The 24,861-nt window shown below is 37.7% G+C and overlaps 1 protein-coding gene across 2 annotated transcripts in view; it reads right to left on the bottom strand.

Moving 5' to 3' along the window:
* The window catches only part of Tmod3 (tropomodulin 3), a 77,400-nt gene extending 53,089 nt beyond the window's left edge, over positions 1 to 24,311 (bottom strand). Inside the window, exons 1-2 of one of the 2 annotated variants that reach the window (XM_071608264.1) lie at positions 24,132 to 24,311; positions 4,161 to 4,226 (exon numbers count right to left, since the gene is read on the bottom strand). The gene's annotated coding sequence lies outside the window, so the exon portion shown is untranslated. The remainder of the gene's footprint in view (positions 1 to 4,160; positions 4,227 to 24,131) is intronic. The other variant, XM_027925982.3, reaches the window with a different exon arrangement.
* Between the last annotated feature and the right edge of the window lie 550 nt (positions 24,312 to 24,861).

Genomic DNA, 24,861 nt, shown 5'->3' with positions numbered 1-24,861 from the left:
TCAAATAGGGGGCTAGGGTTGTAGCTCAGAGCCTGGAATGCTTACCTAGCATGTATGAGACACTGGGTTTGGTCCTCAGCACCACATAAAAATCAATAAAATAAAGTTATAGTTGTCCATCTAAAACTAAAAAAAACATTTAAAAATTTTTTTCCAAATAAATATTCCTTTTCCTTTTTTGTTAAAATAAATTATCTCCGCCTGGGATTTTAACATTTAAAATGTCTAAATGTTTTCTTATTTAACATTAGGCTTGAGTTTCATCTTTGCTGTTCTGAGGAACATTCACATTGATGAAAAAGACTTAAGTAAAGAAAGACTTCCATTTATTCCTGGGATTGCTACACCACAGGTTGAATAAAAGTATCTGTCAGCATAGTGTGGTGAATTCCTCAATTGAAAAGGAGTATTCAGAGTCTCATAAGATCTCCCTGGGCATCTCACAGTGTCTGGTACCACAGCAAACCTTGACTCTAAATGAATGTTTCGCCTCTGTGCCCATAGGTATTGGTACTGAAGCAAGCTGTACAGGTGGAAGAAAAAATACAGTCAAAGAATAGAAAAAGTCTCATAGGTTATTTCCTCTTTACCAGTTTATGATTCTAAACACTGATTATAACCAAAAAATTTATTCAGTGTCTTCTTAGGGCTGCTATAGCCAAATTTTATAAACTAGGTAGTTTATAAACAATAGTTCTTACAATTCTGAAGCTGGGGAAGTCCAAGATCAAAAACCAGGAGATTCAGAGTCTGGTGAGGGTCCACTTTCTGATTCACAGAGGGTGGTTTCCAGCTGTGTCCTTGTGAGGCAGAAGAGGCAAGGCAGTGCCCTGGAACCTCTTTTATAAGGGCCCTAATTCCATTCATAAGGGCTCTGCCCTCATTTCCAAATCACCTTCTATAGGCCCCACTTCCTTAATACCATCACATTGGTGATTATGTTTTCAACAATGAATTTGGGGGAAGAGACACAAACATTCATACCACATTCAGTGTCACTGTGCATATAGTATTTACCTTCTAAAAAAGGAAACTCATTTTATTTTAGCTGTTTGTATTATATATTACTTTTATGGTAGGTAAGACTTTTTTATATAAATACATAAAAAATAAACTAGATGCTATATCTATCAATTTATGTACAATAAAACCTAAAAGACAGTGCTTTAAATGTCTTTCATGGTGTTTTTGAGATGCAATGGTACACCCAGATGTAGGCACATCTGATATAGTTGCTTTGCACACAGAAGCTTGTAAAAATGGTGGCTGATTATTATGCATAAAAGCTATACAGAAACTAACCAACTCAAGTATGAGATTAGAGTAGCCTTTGTTACTGACGCCATCTTGAATTTTTATTTTGTTTATTTATTTTTGGTATGGGGACTGAACTGAGCCACATCTCCAGATTTTTTTTTTTTTTTAATTTCAAGACAGGGTCTCTCTAAGTTGCTTATGGCCTCACTAAGTTGCTGAGACTTGCTTTGACCTTGTGATCCTCCTGTCTCAGCTTCCAGAGGCACTGGGATAACAGATGTGCACTACCATGCTCATCTTATTTATTTACTTTTGATTTTTTGAGACAGAATATTTCTAAGTTGCTAAGGATCTTGTAAATTGCTGAGACTGGCCTCCTGATGCAGCCTCCCATGTCACTGGGATTGCAGGCATGCATCACTGCACCTGACTGCCATCTTCAGCTTTTTTAAAATGAGATCTGTAGATCCCAAAAGACAAAGGAAAGAAAATTAAGTCTGAAGTCTAACGGCAGAAAAACTTGTTAAGGCCAGAACAAAGAAAGGAATTTAATTAGAGCAGGATAGGGAGGGCAATCTTAAGGAAGAAAGCAGTCAAATCATTTCTGTGACTATTACAAGAAAATATTTAACAGGTTGCTCACGCCACTTCAGAAACTATCTTTCAGTGAGACCCTACTGAGAGAGTCTTGGTTCCCATGCGAGTAACCCACTTTCTTTTCTGGCTCAAAGCTCAAGCCAGCTCTGACTCCTATCCCACCTCCTCTCTTTTTTTTCTTGGTAGAGTTGTAGCATCACAGATAAAGCCAAGGTCAGAGAGAGGAAGCCACACTGTGGTGCATACCAAAGATGAATGCCAAAACAGACACACCCTGAGCATACCCAGTTTCTCAGCACCAAATATTTTCAGCCTTTTTTTTTGGTTTGTTTCTTTAATAGACCAGGAAATGATGAAGCTTCTTTAAAAGTTTGCTGTGAACTCAAAATATCTTAAAAAAGAAATGACATCATATGAACAAGTCTTCAGGGTAATGAAATTACAGAGCTCTTTATCTCAGCTGGTCAGCATGACTGGTGGACCAAAAAGAAGAAAAAAGAGAGGGAGGGAGGAGGTAGCTTGCAGGAAAACTTATCAGTGCTCAGCCATCAATCAAAACACAGAATCCATTCCAAATGTATAAAGGAGAGATTAATCTTAGGGTTTTCTTTCTCTCTCCCAAAGGGAAGTATTGCTATGACTCATTCTTCCTCTTGCAAGAATTTTCTTAATCTACCAAGTTAGTGAGCACTGAACTATATACACAAAATCCTAAAATAAACAAAGGCTGGGTCTAAAAGAAATTGTACTGAAAGCCAGATGAATCTTATGCAGTGAACAAAAAGTAATTATCTTTCCTTAGTTTTATCCCTTCTGAATTTCTTGGGCTTCAAATCTGATTTTCTGTTTCATTTTGGTATGGATTCTCAGAATTCTTAAACTTTCCTTTTTGTACTTCACTGATTTTTTCCATCTTTAAATCAATCTCTACTTTTATGTATTTATTTAGTGCCTATCTCATTTAATGTACTGTCTTGGGAGTGGGTATAGGACTGGTAAGACATGGGGAAAGAAACCATAGGAATGAAAGAAAAAGAACTGAAGAAAATTGAATAAAAGAAATCGTTTTCTCTCATCCCTTTATAGATGTTTCTGGAACTAGAATTTAAGAGATTATAAAGCTCAAAAGATATGGCACAAACATGGTACAGAGATTGTAACACTCAATTGTAGACATAAGTTCAATGTAAGTACAAACTTAACATTTTTACATTTTCTTTTCATATACTGCTGTTGTCTCTGAATTTACAACAATGGTTACCAACAAAATTGGGCAAACAGCAAAAATAAACCTGCTTCTCCTCTGGGCCTTCTCCTGCCATTCTCCATCCTAAGAACACAGCCTGAGAGGTGGGCTGAAAAGTAGCCATTACAGGGATGCTTCTTCTCTCTCTCTACTCCATTTTTATATCCAAAAATAGGTATGCAGATCCTGTTTTCTAGTAATACCATATGACAACAATTGTGTCACAATCATTCTTCAACCGAAAATGTGTTTACATAAATATATTCCCCCAAATGAAAAAAACTGTGCTGGGAGAACACTATTCAATGAAATGTGTCTAGATAAACATGTACATAAGTGTTGTTAGGTTGCTAGTGATACCAGTAGACTCAATGATGAAGAGTTAAAAAGGTGCTGGGTGCAGTGGAGGATACCTGTAATCCCAGAGACTCAGGAGGCTAAAGCAGGAGGATTCTGAGTTCAAGGCCTCAGCAACTTCATGAGACCCTAAGCAATTTAGCAAGACTGTATCTCAAAATAAAAAATCAAAAGAGCTGAGGATGTGGCTCAGTGGTAAAGCACCCCTGAGTTCAACTGCAAGTACCGTCCCACAAAAAAACAAAAACAACAGTTTAAAAGGCTTCAGAAAAAATATTTTGAATGAAAGCTGTTACAGCATTCTGGACATTTTAATAAGGTAAAGTCTTCATAAAACCACGGGGAGAAAGTGTTTTATGGGATTACTCAAACTAATCTAAACTACCAAAATAAACCCATATGATATGGAAAGTATCAGAGAGGTTGTTTTTATAAAAAGATTTCCCAAAATGATTATAAAATAAATACAGTGAACACACAGTACATAGCTACTATTGTTATTTATGTTAACCATAAAATAATGGATGAACTTGGCCAAAATGTCAACACTGTACAGTAGTAAAAATCTTGGGCTGGGGTTGTGGCTCAGTGGTAGAGCGCTCACCTAGCATGCGCAAGGCCCTGGGTTCAATCCTCAACACCACATAAAAATAAATAAATAAATGAGGGGCTGGGGATGTGGCTCAAGAGGTAGCGCGCTTGCCTGGCATGCTTGCGGCCCGGGTTCGATCCTCAGCACCACATACAAAGATGTTGTGTCCACCAAGAACTAAAAAAAAATAAATATTAAAAATAAATAAATAAACAAACAAAATAAAGGTATTGTGTCTAATCAAAAATAAATAAATATTTAAAAAAATCTAAACTAAAAAGTTCTTAAAGTATCCCTTATTTTATGTGATTCTACTAGTGTTTCATCTTTCCAGACCAGATTTGGTTTTTGAACCAATCATTTCTCTCCTAATAAAATCCTATTTTTTCCTTTTTTGGGGGAAGGGTGGGTCTAGATGGATCCTAATGGGGATAAGACAATACATTTAAAATTTTAATGGGAAAATCTTCAGTCTTAAAAAGAGATTTTTTTTTATTTTTTCAATTTTAACTACACTATGTAAACTCAAACTTCCTATCTTCGCTATAAGAAAAACCCTCTATCTTTTTGACTGCTTGCTGAATACTCCAGAGGCCTTCTCTAAAATCTATAACAAGCCTAAGTACCTAACAGAATTTAATTACCATCAAAAGAGTTAAGAAAAGCAAAATTCTTTGGGAGAGAAAGCCTACCACTTAGTTTCTAGCATGGAGCTAGGGAGTCAGCAGATCTATGTACTTAAAAGTGCTCTGTGACTTTAAGCAGGTTCACTGCACTCAGTTTCCTGAGCTAGATAAAGAACAGAAAAATGTGGAACGGGTTTTAAGAACCAAATGTTCTATGCCCACAACAAACGCTGCAAATCAAACAGCCTTTTCACCACTGAGCACAGGTTCTGCCTCAATCCTTAACACAGCTACTACCAACAGATGAAAATTGGCAAAGGGATGAAACCAATTCACTCAGACTCCGATATCTTCCAGCTCTAAAGGAAACACCATTTAACGCAAAACAACTGACTTACTCTCATCATTGCCAACATGAATAACATATAAATAGAAAAAAATATATGAAAGCTGAATCATGCTAGATACTCAAAAAGAAAAAAAAAATTCAGTAAAGTGATTTGAAAAACAACCAGAACTACACAGATTAAAAAAAAGAAAGAGGGGCTGGGGTTGTAGCTCAGTGGCTGAGCACTTGCCTAATATGCGTGAGGTACTGGGTTTGATTCTCATCTCCACATAAAACTAACTAAATAAAATAAAGGTATTTGTTCATCTACAACTTAAAAAAAAAAAAAAGAAAGAAAGAAAGAAGTGAAAATGGGCCAATGCCATTAAGTAGTAGAGAAAAAAAAAAGTCAGTGTAATACAGAAAACTGACCACACAAAGCAAATTTCTATAGCTTGTTTCCTATTTTCTCATTAATCCCATAATAAAGTTTAAAGTGTTTCTAGGAAAACAAATTTTTCTCAGCACATAATACACTGTAGGAATGAAAAATAAATAAGTAAAACATAGAAATGAATGTAAAAAGGAGTTTGATCACAAAATTGAGTATAAATTTTATTAATACAGTGATAATACTAAAGTTAGCACATTCATTTCTGCCTTGGTGCTTATTTCATTTCTTTTCTCTCTCTCTCTCTCTCTCTCTCTCTCTCTCTCTCTCTCGGCACTGGAGATTAAACCCAGGGACACTTTACCACTGAGCTACATCCTGAGCTCTCTTAATTTTTCATTTTGAGACAGAGTTTTGCCAAGTTGTTGAGGCTGGGCTTGAACTTATGATCCTCCTGCCTTAGCATCCCAAATTGTTGGGATTACAGGTATGTGCCATCATGTCTGGCTATTTCATTTTCTCTTATTAAAGTAAATTTAAAAGTATCTAACTACTGTCTGTATTTTGACTACATTTTATAACCAAGCCTTTCAAGAGGATAGTACTAAAGATAGTAGGAGAAAAAAAAAAGACTTCAGAAGAAGAAAAATAGATTAAGAAAATGGATTTGGAATTCAGGAAAAGAGACCTTTGGGAAATAAGTCTCATAAAGACTTTTAATTTTAGGTGACATTTTAAGGAGTTTTGGAGAAATCCCCACTCCATTATTCATTCATATTAATTCCTCAAATTTAGCCTACTTTTCTGTAGGTATGAAACTCTAATGGTTAACAAAAGACCTGTAAGGTCTTTTTAAACACTCAAGTTTTAAAAATAAGGGTCTTAACTCTGGAAGGACCTACAAGATTAGAAACAGGATATCTGAGAACACAGAGTGCTACATTTCCAGTGGTACCTTATGAATTTTGTACCATTTTCATTTATTATTTTTTCACTTAAAGGATAATTCAATAATCTGCTGCATTTTGATGATGACTATCAAAAAACAAGAACAAATACTGGTTCTGACTTTTGAATTATACATACCGCAACCTGGTAGTGGCAAAAAGTGCTTTGATGGAAAGAACACAACAAGAGCCATTAACCATCAAACAATCCAATTAAAAGAATTTCTGGGGCTGGGATGTAGCTCAGTGTTAGAGTGTGTGCTTAGCATGCATGAGGCCCTGGTTTCAATACTTAGCACTAGAGAAAACATGTAAAAAAACAAAAAGTAGGACAGTAATATGTTAAAAAACTAACAATCTATGAAATCAATAACAAAAAATCATTTCGAGATACCAAATTATATATTCTCCCAGATTCCACAGCTTTTGACCAAAGGCTCTACTTAACTGAAACTCTGAAACAGTTTTAGGGTATGTTTTTGTTTTTGTTTGTTTTCCTCAAGACCTGTTCCCTAAGTAAATGTCAAGAGAAACAGCAGGACTTCAAAAGCCCTGTGTCTCTATCCCCTACCCCTTCCCAGGAAAGCTTCCAGGACTAGAGAAATTTCTGGAACCTCATAAAAACAGGAAATAGAAACACTGTTTTATCAAGCCCTCTCTTTCCCAGGCTCCAAACAAAATTCCTTGCTTGTATGACTCTGCACTCCTGTTTTCTTACTCTAGTGCATCTTGCTTATAGTCATCTCTTTAAACATTTCATTCCTTAGAAATTTTTCTTATTAGGTTTTTTGGGTGAATTTGATAAAAACTCCCCATTGCTACTAAGAATCACCAGGAATCCTCTGCTCTCCTCAGGCGGACTTCCTCAGTTTACCGTCACTGGCTGCCTCACTTATTCTCATGAGAAGTGGTGTACACTTCTCTTCAACAATCCTCTCTACCTACCCCAAATGTCATTTCTCCATTCTATCCAAACCCTTTAGATAGACAGCACAATTTAAAGATAGCTCAAGTCTGTTCTATTCATAGTCTCTCCTAGTTTCTCCCACCCCACCATATCTTTTCTTTGAAAATCAAGGATGCTCAGGGTGTACTAGTTGGCCTCATTACTTGCCACTGATCCATGTGTCTGGTATACCAGCTGGTATGAATGTACTCTCCCTGACAGACAATGCTTCACTCCTACATGGTGAAGGCATTTCATATACATCTTCAGAGACACGGCGTACTCATGACATTTTTAGAGATAATAATGGTACTACTCTAACCAATTCCAGAAATCTGAGGACATACCAAGCTTTGTTATCACAAATTATTTTCAGATTAACAGGGAGAAGCAGTTATAATATAACAGGTATTTGAAGAGGGACAAGCCTATAATTTGCATAATGTGTCTTTTTTTTTTTTTTTGAGAGAGAGAGAGAGTTTTTTAAAAATATTTATTTTCTTTAGTTTTCAGCGGACACAACATCTTTGTTTGTATGTGGTGCTGAGGATCGAACCCAGGCCACACGCATACCAGGCGAGCGCGCTACCGCTTGAGCCACATCCCCAGCCCGTATAATTTGTCTTGTTTAGGGAATATAGTACCACCCAAAGACTGGAATTATAGTACAATTCTTTATCAGGTGGGATAAAAGTATGCACTGAGTATCTAAGAAGAGAGAATAAGTGAGCGCCCTGTCAACAGTAGAACAAAAAAGAAGACAATTCTTCAAGAAATGGCATTCCCTACCACCTTGACCCTGGGTTCCCAACTGTAGAGAATTTCATGCTTGGTGAGGTACTATAATATTCTATCCACAATGAATAGCTAAAACAAAAATCAACAGACAGGGAGCACTAGAAAGTAACCACATGGCATCAAGGAGCAACACCCACACAACTTACCATAAGTGATCTTGGGAACAAAAAAGGAAAAAGACCAAGATAACAGTCCTCTCCTAGACCAAAGACAGCATTGAAGAGTTTTTTGCTAAGAAAGGTAATTTGGTATCATTCAATTGTACATCCATGTACTAAGACATGGATGAATTTTATGGGATATAATTTGTGCCTTGATAAAACTGTTTTTATAAAAAAGCAATTCAGTGACTTAAGCTGGAATATTTGCATGTGAAGACACATTAACAATTCACAACGTGGAGTTTTTATTAGAAGTTTCAAGACTGAAGGCACAAAACCTCTGGCATAAAAGTGAAAATTTCTCATTATATTAACATAGAGGAGTTCATTATAAATGATAAAAAAGCCCTGAAATAAAGCCTTTGAAAATGCACATATGGGGGAAATGGGGAAAGATTGATTAAAGGTACTAAGTTACAATTAGGAACAAGAAGTTTTGTTGTGCTGTGGCATGTAGGGTAACTACAGATAACAAGATACTGTACATTGCAAAAAGCTAGAACAACTTTGAAAGTTTTCACCATAATAACATAATAAACATGGGGCTGGGGTTGTGGCTCAGAGGTAGAGCGCTCGCTTGCCTAGGGTGTGCGGGGTGCTGGGTTTGATCCTCCACAGCACATTTAAAAAAAAAAAGGGGGGTATTGTGTCCAACTATAACTAAAACAAAATATTTTTAAAAAACATAATAAACAAAGAAATAAATGCTTAACCTGATTTAAACATTATGTATTGAACCATTATTGGCACCCCATGAATATGTATAATTTTTATGCATCAGTTAAACAATTTTAATGCCAGGTGCAATGGAACATGCCCATAATCCTAGCTACTCAGGAGACTGAAGCAGGAGGATCACAAGTTTGAGGCCAGTCTGGGCAACTCAGTGAGACCCTGTCTCATAATAAAAAAGGTTGAGGATGTAGCTCAGTGGTAGAGTGCCCTGGGTTTAATCCCTAGTATGGGGGGGGGGGGCAGACATTTTTTAGGCTGGGGTGGTTCAGTGGTAGAGTACTTGCCTAGCGTGTCCAAGTCCTGGTACCTTGGTAGGTACATGGTCACTTTTTAAATCTGAAAGACTCAAGTAAATGAAAGAAATGTTTTCCTAAGGTAATTAGGATGTAGCCAGTTTTATTCTGTCATTAAAAATAATTTGCAATTGGTGTCATAAATGTTAATTTTAGAAATAGTCTGACTGCTCTTTTGGGATCTTACAATTAGCCCTCTGCAATCTCCTCTCCTTCCCTGAATTAAATTGTTTTTACTTCTATGTGGCTTTGTTGATTTCCTTCATTTGCTATTAAGGGAAAAATGTCCTTTAGCTTCTTTTTAAAGAACCTATGCCAAAGGAGACCTTATACTCTGGGGACAATTAACCAAGCTTCTTGGCCAATAGCAGTGATTTCTGAGACTTTGTCATCAATTCTGCTTTCTTCAGCTATCATCAGTTTTGTTTTTTTTTTTTAAAGAGAGAGAGAGAGAGAATTTTTAATATTTATTTTTCAGTTTTCGGCGAACACAACATCTTTGTTTGTATGTGGTGCTGAGGATCGAACCCGGGCCGCATGCATGCCAGGCGAGCGCGCTACCGCTTGAGCCACATCCCCAGCCCTATCATCAGTTTTAAATATTCATTTTTTTTCCACCTCCACTCCCTTCCACTTCTCCTTTTCCAGAAACTATCCCCACTACCTGTATGGTCTCAAATTTCAGTAGTTGTATATAGTTTGATTTTTGTGTTGTTTATGTATTTTTTTGTTTGTTTGTTTTTTTGGTGCCTGTAACATGATAAGCATTAATATACAATAATAAGAGAGGGCTCAGTATGCTTTACGGTCAATGACATATGTCTGGTTTTACTGTATTTTAATTGGGCTGAGGTTAGAATCAGTAAAAAAGTATTATTACGCCTTTATTTATCAATGTTCTACCTCTCTATTGTTCCAGAACTGGGCAATTTCAAAAACAAATGTTAAAAAAAGTTAATTTGAGCCAGGCATGGTAGAATATGCCTGTAAATCCATTGATTCAAGCGACTAAGGCAGGAGAACCACAAATTAGAGGCCAGCCTCCATAATTTAGCAAGATCCTTAGCAATTCAGCGAGAACTTGTCTTAAAATAAAAAAAATAAAAAATTTAAAAAAGGGCTGGAGGACTGGGGATATAGCTCAGTGATAGGGCCCTTACCTAACATGTGTGCGGCTCTGGGGAAAAAAGGCAGGAGATAGGGCATGTAGCAATGGTAAAGTGCCTGAGTTCAATTCTACTCCCCAAATAAATAAAAATAAAAATAGTTAATTTGTGCCAGGCACCATGGCACATACCTGTAATCATAGCTACTCCCCAGCTAATCAGTAGGCTGAGATAAAAGGATTCCAAGTTCAAGGCAAGTCTGGGCAACTTAGCAAGACATTGTCTCAAATTTTTTTTTTGTGTGTGTGTGTGTGGTGCTGGAGATTGAACCCAGGGCCTTGTACATGCAAGGCAAGCACTCTACCAACTAAGCTATATCCCCAGCCCCTAAAATAAAACATTTTTTAAAAAGGTAATGGATATAGCTCACTGGCAAAGTGCCCCTAGGTTCACTGGTTTTAATCCACAGAACAGGGGGAAAAAAAAAGTTTGCTAGAAATTTCCTATAAACTTTAAAAAAATTCCAAATAATAAAACAAATTTTAGTAATTTGTTTTAAATTAAATTCAACTTAAATAACCTGCTATGCCTAAAAGTTAATCCTAATGGTCAAATGTCAGGCAGTTTTAGCAATATATGAGACACCTTTTTTTTTTGGTACTAGGGATTGAACCCAGGGGTGCTTTGCCATTGAGCTACATCACTAGCCCTTTTTATTTTTATGGTACTGAGGATTGAACCAGGGGCACTTAACCACTGAGCCACATCCCCAGCCCTTTTTAAAAAATATTTTTATTTAGAAACAGGGTCTTGCTGAGTTGCTTAGGGCCTCAATAAATTGCTGAGGCTGGCTTTGAACTCATAATCCTCCTGCCTCAGCCTCCAGAGCCACTTGGATTACAGCCATGCTTTATTTTTTATTTGGAAACAGTCTTGCTAAGTCAGTCAGAGTCTTGCTACTTTTGTTGAGGCTGGCCTCAAACTTCCAATCCTCCTGCCTTGTCCTCCTGAGTTTCAGGAATTATAGGCTGGTGCCACTGCACCCAGTGAGACACAACTAGTTTTTAGTTATCAATCTCCTAGGTACGGGACAGATACAAAAAAGGCATCTGGTCACTTCCTTCTCACCTTTGTATCAGAGTAAGCAAGTTTGGGATAATTAAATCCAAACTTACCCCAGCCCTTGTAAAGTATACAGCCTCAGCAAGCCTTTATAACAACACCCCCTCTCTCATATGTGTTTGGTACAGCAGTCATCCCAAATCCAAGCAGGACAGATCAAATCTAATCTACGAATCTGGAAAGCTAGGAGACAAGATCTAAGTTGAGAGATCATGCATCATCAAATCTAAAGGCAGGAAATGGGGTTGTGGCTCAGTGGAAAAGCATTTGCCTAACATGTGAGGCACTGGGTTTGAGTCTTAGAGTCTCAGCACTACATATAATAAATGAATAAAATAAAGGTCCATCAACAACTAAAAATATATATTAAAATAATTTTTAAAAAATCTGAAGGTAGCACAATAACAAGCCAAAGTCACATTTACACTGAAGCCAGAGAGGGAAGTGTAAGCCATGAGAATGTAGAAAATGCCAGTCTGCAGTGAAGAGAAAGGGGCTGGACTGGGTAGGAGGGAAAGAGGGAGATAGTATAGGCACTAGCCTTGGGCACAAGATTTAAAAGGGCTCCAAAAAACACAGTAATCAAAACAAATTATACTGTAATGTACACTATTTTTTTAAAGATAGATTTTTAAAATTTTTTAGTTGTTGATAGACATTTATTTCATTTATTTATATGTGGTGCTAAGAACTGAACTCAGAGCCTCACACATGCCAGGCAAGTGTGCTACCGCTGAGCCACAATCCCAGGCCTATAATGTACACTATTTTTAAAAATCAAAATTAACATCCTGGAATGGAGTAGAGGCACAGAAAGGAGTCAAAAAGAATCTATGCATGCATGGGCTCGGGATGTGGCTCAACCGGTAGTGCGCTCGCCTGGCATGCGTGTGGCCCGGATTCGATCCTCAGCACCACATACAAACAAAGATGTTGTGTCCGCTGAAAACTAAAAAATAAATATTAAAATTTTCTCTCTCTCTCTCTTAAAAAAAAAAAAAGAAAGAAAGAAAAGAATCTATGCAGGTCACAGACAGAGAGAAGATGAGGTTTTCCAAGTGCCTATTCTGTGTTTCAGCTGAAGTTCATTTCAGGGAGCTCAGTGGTATTAATACACATAATCCACCACAACTCCCAACTCTAACACTAGAGCAAGCTAGCTGAAGTGGGTTTGTGTTCCCTGACTAATATACTCTACTTGGGAAAAAACAAGACATGCATATACAGTTATTTTTTTAAAAAATCAAGGCAATATATAATTAGCTGCCAAAGGGACTGGCAATTAGAGCAACATAAGTTCAGAGATCAGAGATCACTGTGGGTGGTCAGAGAAAGAAAGATTTAGCTATATGGGGGTGGGATGGGGAAGAAATACACACTAAGCAAAGAGATCAAAGCACAGGCAAAAGTGGACGGGTGTTGGAAGGGGAGCCAGGGGAAGAAGAAGTAAAGGGAAAGGAGTGATCTTCATACACCCTATTTTAGAGCCAAAAATCAGTACACCCCCATACTTTATTGTCTCCAATCCTTAGACCACACTGTTCATTACACTTGAAATATCCTTTTGTCTCCTTTCTCATATTCTAATTTTTTTTTATATCTGTCAGGGACCAGTTCAAATAACATTTCTTTGAAGAGGCTTCCCTGGTCTCTTACTCAAAGGAGCAAACTAGAACTAAGGTTGGAAGAGGAGGAGAAGGAGGAAGGGGGAGAGGGATTAAGAGGAAGAAGCTGGGGGTGGTGGTTTCCTCTGAGGCAGGAGGGAAAGCTAAGGGATGGAATGCAGTGGCAAGGGCTAGTCTCTGGAGAAGAGCACAAATACATTCACAAACTCACTTAGGATGTCCACCCACGTCTTCAGAGGTAAGATCCTTGAGGAGGAGTTGCATAAAAGGCCTTACAAAGGTGAAACCACACAGCTCTGTCTCAGTCACTTCCATGAATGGTTCTGGGATTTCCTCCAATAATCACAGGAAAACAATAAAAACAAAAACTGGGGGAAGGGGGTGACTTTGGCACACACTTGTAATCCCAGTGGCTTGGGAGGTTAAGTGAGTTCAAGGCCAGTCTCAGCAAAAGCGAGGCACTAAGCAACTCAGTGAGACCCTGTCTCTAAATAAAATACAAAATAGGACTGGAGATGTGGCTCAGCTGGTCAAGTGCCCGAGTTCAAACCCTGGTATCCAAAAAAAAAAAAAAAAAAAAAGAGGAAAACAAAACAAGGCAGGTGGGGAGACTGGGAGACCAGTTAAAAATACCAATTTGGGGGCTGGGGATGTGGCTCAAGCGGTATCGCGCTCGCCTGGCATGCACCACATACAAACAAAGATATTGTGTCCGCCGAAAACTAAAAAACAAATATTAAAATTCTTTCTCTCTCCTCTCTCTCTCTCAAAAAAAAAAAAAAAAAAAGAATACCAATTTGGGGCTGGAGTTGTGGCTCAGTGGTAGAGTGCTTGCCTAGCACACCTGAGGCACTGGGTTCCATCCTCAGCACCACATAAAAATGAAATAAAGATACTGTGTGTCCACCTACAACTAAAAAAAAAATATTAAAAAAAAAGAATACCAATTTGGGGGCTGGGAATATATTTCAGTGGTAAAGTGCTTGCCTAACATGACTGAGGCTCTTGGTTTATTTTTTGCATACAGAAAATACACACACCAAAATAAACAAAGAACAAAACAAAAACCCCAAATCAAAAACTAGTGTGAATTAATAAGAGCCCACCACTGTTGAAAATAAATCCGGGTGTCTCATCAAATCTTGCCATTCTGAATATAAGCCTGACATGATACACACATTTGAGGGGCTAGTATACATATAGAGGCAATGTTCCTTAACAATTATTCATTAAATTTATAGCACCACACCCAGGAAACCAAAATATTTTGTTGGTTATAATTTTCCGTAAGGAAATCCCCAGGGTGTGATTATTAGTAATAATTTCTGCTCAAAGGAATTTGCTATAAAATAGGTTAAGAAGCTACAAAAAGCTTACCTACAAGTCTATATACATATCAAATAATACATACTTATCATGATGACAACTGCTACTAGTTAAAAAATACTAAGAGCACTCAGAAGAGTTTTTAAAGATCAGGAGAATATACTTTAAATAAATTAAACTTGCATCACACTTTGATCACTCTTGTCCACTCAGCCTTCATTATCTCCCTTTACTGTATTTTCACCTATTTTCTCATGCATATTTCAGGAATTGTATTCCCTTAAAAATACTTATAGTGACATTAGAGCTTAGGTATGCTAAGCTCAGATATGAAACTATTTGTAAAGGGTTACCACTGTATATCATTTACCCTAGTTTGTAAGTTTGATTTAGTGTGTGTTCCTTTCTTAGTGAGTGGGTGTAGGTATTTGACAATACATACTTACGGGAGTGTATATCTTTAAAGTCAAAGAGGGTGCACATCTGTGTAGGAATCTTGACAGTATTTCAATAATACCATATATATTTAGAGTTCAAGAGTGAAAGCAGCCAGTCACAAAAGAAAACATATGATTCCATTTTAAACGAACTGTCCAGTTTAGGCAAATTCATAGAGACAGTATATTATTGGTTGGGGTTTCTTCTTTCCATATTTTTTATTTGTTATTTTTAGATATACATGACAGTAGAGTGTATTTTGACATATTATGCATACATATTCTAATTAGGATCCCATTCTTGTGGTTGTACATGATGTGGAGTTTCACTGGGTATATTCACATATGAACATAGAAAAGTTATGTCTGACTCATTCTACTGTCTTTCCTATTCCCTTCCCTTCATTGAAAGAAAGGGTTTCTTTATGGTGTAATAAAGAGATTCTAAAATGGATGGTGCAGAGGGCACAGTGGTCCATACCTGTAATCCCAGGGACTCAGGAAGCTGAAAAAGGAGGTAGCAAGTTAAAGGCCAGCTTCAGCAACTTAGTGAGGCCCTAAGTAACTCAGCAAGATCCTGTCTCGAAATAAAAAGTAAAAAGGGATAGAGATGTGGCTCAGTGGTTAAGCACCTCTGGGTTCAATCCCCAGTACAATAAATAAATAAATAGATAGTGCACAACTCTGTGAGTGTACTAAAATCCATTGAATTACATACTCTAAATAGATGAATTGTATGTATAAGAATTATATTTTAATAAAGTTGTTACATTTTGAGAATAAAAGTGAATAAGGAAACAAAAGTTGTCCTCTATTTTCCTAGAAGGGAGCCTTGTGTTTGATAATCTTAGCTATTTTCTGTTTTGTTTTATTTTTAATTGGAAATTGAAGGCATTGGGTGCTTACCACAAAGCCACATCACCAGCCTTTAAAAAAAATTTTTTTTTTTCCTGAGACAGGGTCTCACTAAGTTGCTTAGGGACTTGCTAAATTGCTGAGGCACTTGCTAAATTGCTGAGGCTGGCTTTGAACCTGTGATCCTCTGCCTCAGCTTCCCCAGGCACTGGGATTACAGATGTGCACCACAGTAATTCTTTTAGTTATCTTTTCTCAAGATCTAATCTTCTTTGTCTTTACTAACAAAAGTGATCCACAGAAAGGAGATAACATTCACTAGTTATAACTCAATCTCTGAACAAAACAGAACATGTACACTATGATTACAATCTTATAAAAATATGTGAGTGAGTGAATAAGGTCCGATAGGGAATGAGGACAAATGAAAATAGTTGATTCATTTTTTTCCCCAACATCCCAAATGTGGAACACCTATAAAAATCTAAATATAGTATATAATTATATAATATACAATATAATCATACTATATTAATATATAAATTCTATATTTTGATTTCCAACCTATTTTAATGTACCTGTGTCAATTTCATTGAAATATTTAAAGAATTGAAAACTTGGGATTTAGTGGGCTAAATTAATGTGGCTGGGGTGACATTTTCTAAAAATAATGTTATTTTATTGTGTTATCAGTAAATAAAACTTAGAAGAAAAAAATGAATAAGCCTGTTTCCTTAGAAACTAAACAAAGACATATTCAGGAATTTAATGTCACAAAGGGTTGGAATGGACAATAAAATAGAAAGATAAAAACTAGAACACATGGGTTATATATATTTACCTCTATTCCAACCAAGGCAATAAATAAAAAAAAATTGAGCTCTTTATAGTATGCTCTATTTAGAGTTCTAAGTGATGTTTCTCTGGGCTTGAATCTTTCTTCCTCCCCCAAATCTGCCTGTAAGGCAAGGTGCAAAAGCTGATAAATGAGAAGGTCTCCATTAACTCAACCCACAGTCAAGCCATTTAAAATTAAAATTCACACTAGCATTCTTTTTTTTTTTTTCCCCCTGGGATTACAGGCCTGTGCCACTGTGCCTGGCTCAGCAGTTTTTTGATGTGTATTTCTTTGTATGTTAACTGCCATTTCATATTATTTGCACATTAAAAAAAAAATTGCATGGGCTCAGTGTTTGGCTCAGTGATATACCAGAGATATAAAAAATTGTGCTCTATATGTATTGTAATGCATTCTGCTGTCATATATTAAAAAATTAATTAAAAAAATAAAATGCACTATTTAAGCTGGGCACAGTGGAACATGCTTCAGATCCAGCTACTCTGAGCCAGGACGACAACAAGTTGGAAGGCAGCCTCAACAACTTAGTGAGACCCTATCTCAAAATAAAAAATAAAAACAGCTGGGGATATAGTTCAGTGATAGAGCACTTGCCTAGCATTCACAAGACCCTGGGCTCAATCCCCAGTACCATAAAAATAAAATAAAATGTAGTGGATTTGAACCTATGTATTTCAATTTGGTATGCTAACAACTGAATTAATGTAAAATCTTTTTATATAATATTGTAATCTCAGTTCAAAATTTAACTGAAAATATAAAACCCAAATGATTTCTATATAGTAAATTGAACTGTAAAGGTAAAAAAAAAAAAAAAAATGCAGTGGAAGCCAGTAACAATGGCTCATGTCTGTAGTCCCAGTCCTCAGGAAGCTGAGACAGGAGGATGGCAAGTTTTGAGTCCAGCCTTAGAAATTTATCTCAAAAAATTTAAGAGATGGGGGTATAGCTTAGTGGTAGAGCACTTCCCTAACATATATGAGTACCACACACACACACACACACACACACACACGCACACGCACACACAAAGGCACAATAATATAAAATACAACAAAACACACACTAGCATTCTTACAGCAGAAAATATATGGCAACTAGTCCTGAATTTATCTCAGTTTAGTCGTAATCGGGAAGAGGTACACAAAAGTATTTTTAGGAGCCAGGTGCAGTGGTGCATGCCTGTAATCCCAGCAGTTTAGGAGGCTGAGACAGGAGGATTGCAAATTCAAAGCCAATCTTAGAAACTGCAAGGTGCTAAGCAACTCAGTAAGACCCTGTCTCTAAATAAAATACAAAATAGGGCCGGGGATATGGCTCAGTGGTTGAGTGCCCCTGAGTTCAATCCTTAGTACAAAAAAAAAAAAAAAAAAGTATTTTTAGAATCCAAGGCTTTTTCTTAAGAAATTGGCAACAAGGGGCTGGGGTTGTAGCTCAGTGGCAGGGTGCTTGCCTGGCAATGTATGAGGCACTGGGTTTGATCCTCAGCACCACATTAAAAAGTAATAATGATAAAATAAATAAAGGCATTGTATCCATCTTCATCATTAAAAAATAAGAAGAAAATTGACAACATAAGCAAAGCTAAAATATAAAATATATCATTAAGTATCAGGAAAATGTAAATTAAAACCACAATGATGTACAACTCTACATCCACTAACTTCACTGAATGAAAAGGCTGGCATGCGCTGGTAGCCATGGATACTCAGGAGGCTGAGATCACTTGAGTCTAGGAGCTGGGAGGTCAGCCTGGGTGACAAAGCAAGACCCTGTCTCAAAAAAAAAAAAAAAAAAAAAAAGACAAGAAAAGAAAAAAAATTGAATGAAAAAATGGTTTGTATTTAAAAAAATGAAACTGCTGGCTACCCTCAAAATGGACCTCTTATCAGGGTCTCAAGAATGCTAAGCAAATGCTCTATCACTGAGCTATATTCCCTGCCCCAACATTTTTTTTTTTTTTTTAACTAAAGTTAAACAGACATATCCCAGTAACTCAGTAGTTTCACTCCTAGGTATTTTTCTACAGAAATGAAAATATATGTCCACAAAAGACTTATAAAAGTCTTATCTGTTATAGCCCAACCTGGAAATAACCAAATATTGATCAAGAAGAAAATATAAGTCAGGAACAGAGGCTGTAGCCTGTAATTCCAGAGACTCTGAGGGTTGAGGCAGGAAAATTGCAAGTTCAAGGCCAGCCTATACAATTTAACAAGAACCTGTCTTAAAACAAAAATTTAAAAAAGGGGTGGGGATATAACTCAATGGTAAAGTATCCCTGGATTCAATCTCCATACCACCACAAAAAAAGATAGGAGGAGGAAGAGGAAGGAGAAGAGGAAGAGGAGGAAATATATAATTGGGGCATAATCCTACAATGGAAAACTATTCAGCAATTAAAAAGGACAAATCACACAACAACACAGAAAAGTCTCAAAACAAATGTTACAAGAAACCATCATTAAAAGCACATACTGGCTCAGTGGTAGAGCGCTTGCCTAGCATGTATGAGGCACTGGGTTTGATCCTCAGTACCACATTAAAAAAAAAAAAATAAAGTGATAAAAAAATAATGTTTATTAAAAAAAAACATACTGTATGATTCCACTTATGTGAAGTCTGTGGCTAGACAAAACAAATCTACGGTATCTGAAATTCATAGTCAGAAAGTAGTTACTTTAGAGAAGGGAGGGTCAAGATGGGTGTGGTAGCATATACCTGTATATAGGGTAATAATGTCTATTTCATTCTAGCATCCTTCTCATCCCCACAGCCCCACCCCTTATTCCCTTCTACTCAAACTAAAGTTCCTTTATTCTTCCATATCTCTGCCACTCCTGCCCCACTATGGATCAGCATCCAATTATCAGAGAAAATATTCGGCTTTTGTTTTGGGGGGGTTGGCTTATTTCACTTAGCATGATATTCTCTAGTTCTATCCATTTATCTGCAAATGCCATAATTTCATTCTTCTTTAAGGCTAATATTCCATTGTGTATATGTATCACATTTTCTTCATTCATTCATCTGCTGAAGAGCACCTAGGTTGTTTCCATAGTTTAGCTATCGTGAATTGAGTTTGCTGTAAACACTGATGTGGCTGCATCACTATAGTATGCTGCTTTTAAGTCCTTTGGGTATAAACCAAGGAGTGGGATAGCTGAGTCAAATGGTGGATCCACTCCAAGTTTTCTGAGGCATCTCCAAACTGCTTTCCACATAAACTGTGTTAATTATACCTCAATAACTACTACAAAGTATGGACTGAGATATGGCAAAATGATAAGGCACTTAACTGGCTCTGGGTTTGAGGCTTGGCACATGAAAGAAAAAAATATATATAAATTTGAAAAAACTAAAAATACAGAGTAGTACTCCACTTTAAGATATAGGTTAAAATTTTGTTTCAAATGAAATTCTAGAATACCACACAGGCACTTTCAATTATTTGCCACTTTGAATTATTCACAACTCTATTCCTTCATTCCTATAAAAACTATTAATATAGTACAGAAGCAGATGTTTAGGGCTGGGGCTGAGGCTCAGGGGTAGCGCACTTGCCTGGCATGTGTGAGACACTGGGTTTGATTCTCAGCACCACATATAAATAAATAAAATAAAGGTCTATCAACAACTAAAAAAAAAAAAACATTTAATTTTTCATAAATAGCAAATTGGACTTGATTCTTTACAATTTTAACATGTACCTAATGGACCGTTATAAGTTCAGTGGAATTTTCTGTATCATTTTCCTCGCAATATGATTTTTTTATTTGTAATTTTAAAAGATCTGACAGAAAACTGAAAAGACACATAAATCAAATGTCAGCATGGAAGGTCAATAACAGTGACAGTGCTTTAGCCATTATCACAGCCTAGAGAATAATGCCCTCAACTAATCTAATCAAGACAATACATGCATATTATACTTTAAGAGCCACTGAACCACAAAGAATACTTGCCAGCTAATTTAATTTTTAAAAGATAATGATAACACAGCCTAAATAACAATAGCCATGTACATCAAACTGACATGGGAAACCTATTAAAAATCCTTTTCTCTCCTGGCTTATTGAAGCTGTCCCCTTCTTTTACTGGTTTCTGCCAGATATATTTTTATCTCAACTTCCTCTCACCTTCCCTATAATTTGCTCAGATCTAATTGATTTTAATATATCCAGCTCATTTCAGGTTCCAAATTAAATATACAAAATTATACTGTACTCTGTGTAGATATGTCATGTACACTAACAGTATATAGAGAAGGTAGCCTGAAGGAATAGAGAGACAATTACTAAATGGAAAAGGCTGACTTCATTTGTTCCCCACCCACACAACTGGAAAAGATCTCTCCTGAATGAACACCTACCATACTTTTGTACTTCCTAGGAATAACTCCTACAAGTGCTTTGGACTATGAACAAGCACACATGCCTAACCCCAAAGAAAATAAGCTCCCAGACAGGAATCATATTATATATGTGATATAATATGAATATATATGTATTCATATTACACACACACACATTCACCAAAGACAGTGTCTGATAGATTGGGGTAAAACACAGTTGTTGAACTGGTGAAGTACTGAGTTAATATGAATGAAAACAACTGAAGGTACAAGACAAGGAGAGGGGGAAAAAGCTGAGGATACAGAAAGAAGGCAAGTGGGGCAAGAGGAGGAAAAAGGACAAAGAATGAAGAAGAAAACTTTACACTGGCAACTGTCTATATCAGAGTGAATAATTTTTAAAAACTGAGTTGGAAAAGTCATGGATGTTTCTAATATCATAATTATCAGCACCAGTCTTTAAATTATCATTATAAACACCTTAAAATATCTTTAAAATTATCTCAACATTCTGATTATTCAAAGTGTGGTCTTTAGCAGCATCACCTATCAAATACACAGATTCTAGGGTCCCACTTTAATAGTACATGATCCTGGATGATGTATGCATTCTCAAGTTTGAAAACACCTCTCTATACCATTAAGATCCTTTCTCTTAATCAATCTGTGTCTTATTTAAGTGGGCCAAAAGATGAGAGGTAGAAAGAATCTTTTTTTTTTTTTTTTTTTTTAGCATTTCTGGGATCAAACCCAAGGCCTCATGTGTTGTATAACTGAGTTACATCCTCAGCCCCTCCAAAAACCTTTGCTTAGAGCGAAACAATAATTGTAATGGAGTTTGACCTATATGTATTTAACTTCAGGTGAAGTTATGAATTACAGAGTAATGGGCCTATTGGTCTACCACAAAGATTAAAGAAAATGAACAGTAGATTAATAGCATCCTCAAGAACTCAATTTTGTTCTGTCATGCCTAGTACAGGGCTTGGAATGATATATATGGCCAATGTTTCCTGAATTAATAAAATAAATGATTTTTTAAAAAATCTAAAAAGGCCAGGATGGGCTGGACTTGGTGGTGCATACCTATAACCTCAGCAGCTCAGGAGGCTAAGACAGGATAATGGCAAGTTTGAAGTCATCCTCTAATATTTGGTGAGGCCCTAAGTAACTTAGTGAGGACCTGTCTCAAGGTAAAAAACAAAAAGGGCTGGGAATGTAGCTCAATGGTAAAGCGCTCGTGGGTTAAATTCTTGGTTAAAAAATAATAATAAAACAAAAACAAAAACCTGGGGATAATTGTAGGGTCATATGGACCATCAAACTCATTTTAAAGATGAACAAGCTGGGTGTGGTGGGGCAGGCCTGTAATCCCAGCAGACTGGGAGGCTGAGGTGGGAGGATCATAAGTCCAAAATCAGCCTCCGCAATTTAGTAAAACCCTAAACAATTTGGCCAGACCCTTTGTCAAAATAATTTTTTTTTTTTTTTTTTTTAGAAAAAGTGGGGTGGAGTGGGGATGTTAGCTCAGTGGTTGAGTACCCTGGGTTCAAACCCTAGTACCAAAATAAATAAATAAATAAAGAAAGAAGAACAAGCTAGAAATCCTGAGGAGTGCTAAAGCAAGAAAGCTATGAGAAGGGCTTGGGGTTGTGGCTCAGCAGTAGAGCGCTTGCCTAGCACCCAGGCCCTGGGTTCGATACTCAGCACCACATAAAAATAAATAAATAAAATAAAAGTATTGTGTCTAACTACAACTAAAAAATAAATATTAACAACAACAAAAAAAGCTAGAATGTACAGGAACTCACATTTTAATTCCCTTTTTGTTCCTCTGAAAGGACTGTTAGGGGATTCTAATTATTTTAATGACTGTGGGCTCTTAAAGAAGTGACAGGGTAAAAGGTGCTTAGGCTCCCAACTAGGTGGCACAAGCCCATAAGAGACTGGGAAGGCTGAGGCTGGAGGATATCAAGTTCAAAATCAACCTGGGCAATTTGGTGAGACCCAGTCTCAAAATAGAAACTAAAAAAAGGCTGGGTATGTAACTTAGTAGTAGAATGCCCCTGGATTCAATCTCCAGTATGCGTGTATTGGCAGGGCTAGGTTAGTGGGATTAGAAAGAAGAAACTAACAAAAGTGAGCAGGGGCAAAACTTTTTCCAAGACTAATATAAATTTTTGATAGGCCAATTCATTAATCAATTTAATCTGCCAAAAAATTAATCTGAAGGGTTCTCAGAATAAGAAACACGAGCTGCACGAAAACGTTACAATCCAAAGGAGACGGCACATAAGTAATTTAAATCTCCACAGGTTTATTTCCTGTTTAAATGTGACTTCCTAAGTTTTACTGCATGACTTTTGATTTTAAGAAAAGACAAGAGCAAGTTGAAACGCTATTTTTAACTAAGCATTAAAAAAAAAAAAAAAAGGAAAGAAATTAGGAGGAAAAAAAGACATTGCGGCTGTTTCCCATTTCTGTTTGTAATCAGAATGCAGGCTTGCGGAAGAAATACACCAACTTCTGTAAGCAAAAATATAACGTTTCAGTCACGTCCTCAAAACAAACCAGCACACGAACTTCACAGCCGGACCCAGCTGTGCTGCAAGAGAGCCAAGAATTTATTCTAAGACAGAACAGATCAAAACTATGAATGCAAGACGAGCCAGATTTCAATCACAAAAGGGTGTGCCCCAAGTCTGTCTGATTTTTGTTTTTCTTCCTACTTTCAACAAGCAGAAGTCTTTAAAGGAGTCTTGGAGAGAAAACCCTTTAAATTTCTAGTCCCCAAGTCTCTCCCGGATGGAGAGGGGTGGGGGGGGAAGCACCGTGGGGCTCAAGAGCGTCACCGAGTGGCCAGCGACGGCTCCGCGGGAGAAGGGGCAGGTCCCCAACCGGAGGAGGCCGAGCCCGGAGTGATTCATCAGCTACTCGGGCTTCGCGCGCCTCAACCCGCGGGCGACGCCCAGCGCACCCCAGGACCCTACAGCGGTCAGTTGGTTCGAAGCAGCCCCCAGCGTCCCTCTGCTCCCCGAAAGGGGTACGTAGGAAAGGAAACTGGAGACCGGCGACTGGGAAACACAACCTTTCCCCCTTCAGCCACCATGGCCGGTGCGACTCCCTGCCGCGCCCGCAGACGGACTTCCTGGAAAGCACCGGGCTAGGCTTACCTGACAGGCGTCCGCTGGAGCTGTCAACCTCCTTCACGGACCCGCGGGAACTGCCTCCGCACGCCGCTGTTGGATTCTCTGCAGCCGCCAGTCGGCCTGCGCTTGACTCGGAGGGAGTTGCCGGACCCACCCGCCCACTGCTCCCCCAACTCGACCGCGCTGTCGGTGCGGCTGGTTCCCCTCCGCCAGCGACACGCGTGCGCACTCCTGGTTCGCGGAGCATCCTGGGAATTGTAGTTCAAGCGAGAAGGGCGAGGCTCTGCTTAGACCCTGGTCTTTACAATGGGTCAGAGCGTTGGAAACCGCTGTGGATACCAAGGCGTAGCCCGGTGTGAGACAATGCTTTCCTTTCGTGGAAGTACCAACTCTCGACCCTCTGGAAGCTAGAAACCGCATCTAGAGGCTTTTTTGGTAATAGATTCCCTTTTCACTTTGACCTTTCATAAGGAGGCACTCATGGCAGGGCTTCTGTTGTACCCTTGGTTACTAATGCAAGAACTTGACATCAGTTCTTTAAACTTGTCATGAAAGACTGATAGAAAAGTAAAAAAAAAAAAAAAACAAATAGAAGGTGAGGCCCTAAAGGGTCATAAGTCTGGTCATCTCAAGGGCGTGGTCTCCCTTAGACATGCAAATAATATCCTTAGACATGCAAATAATGTCGCAGCTGTGACCACTATCTTCCTAGGCAGTTTCTGCCCCATCCCATCCTCCCATTCCAGCTTCAAAT

The sequence above is a fragment of the Marmota flaviventris genome, chromosome 2 (genome assembly GCF_047511675.1).
Source record: "Marmota flaviventris isolate mMarFla1 chromosome 2, mMarFla1.hap1, whole genome shotgun sequence".
Classification (NCBI taxonomy): Eukaryota; Metazoa; Chordata; class Mammalia; order Rodentia; family Sciuridae; genus Marmota; species Marmota flaviventris.
Note: the sequence above shows the minus strand (reverse complement) of the source record. Positions and strands in the feature narration are given on the sequence as shown.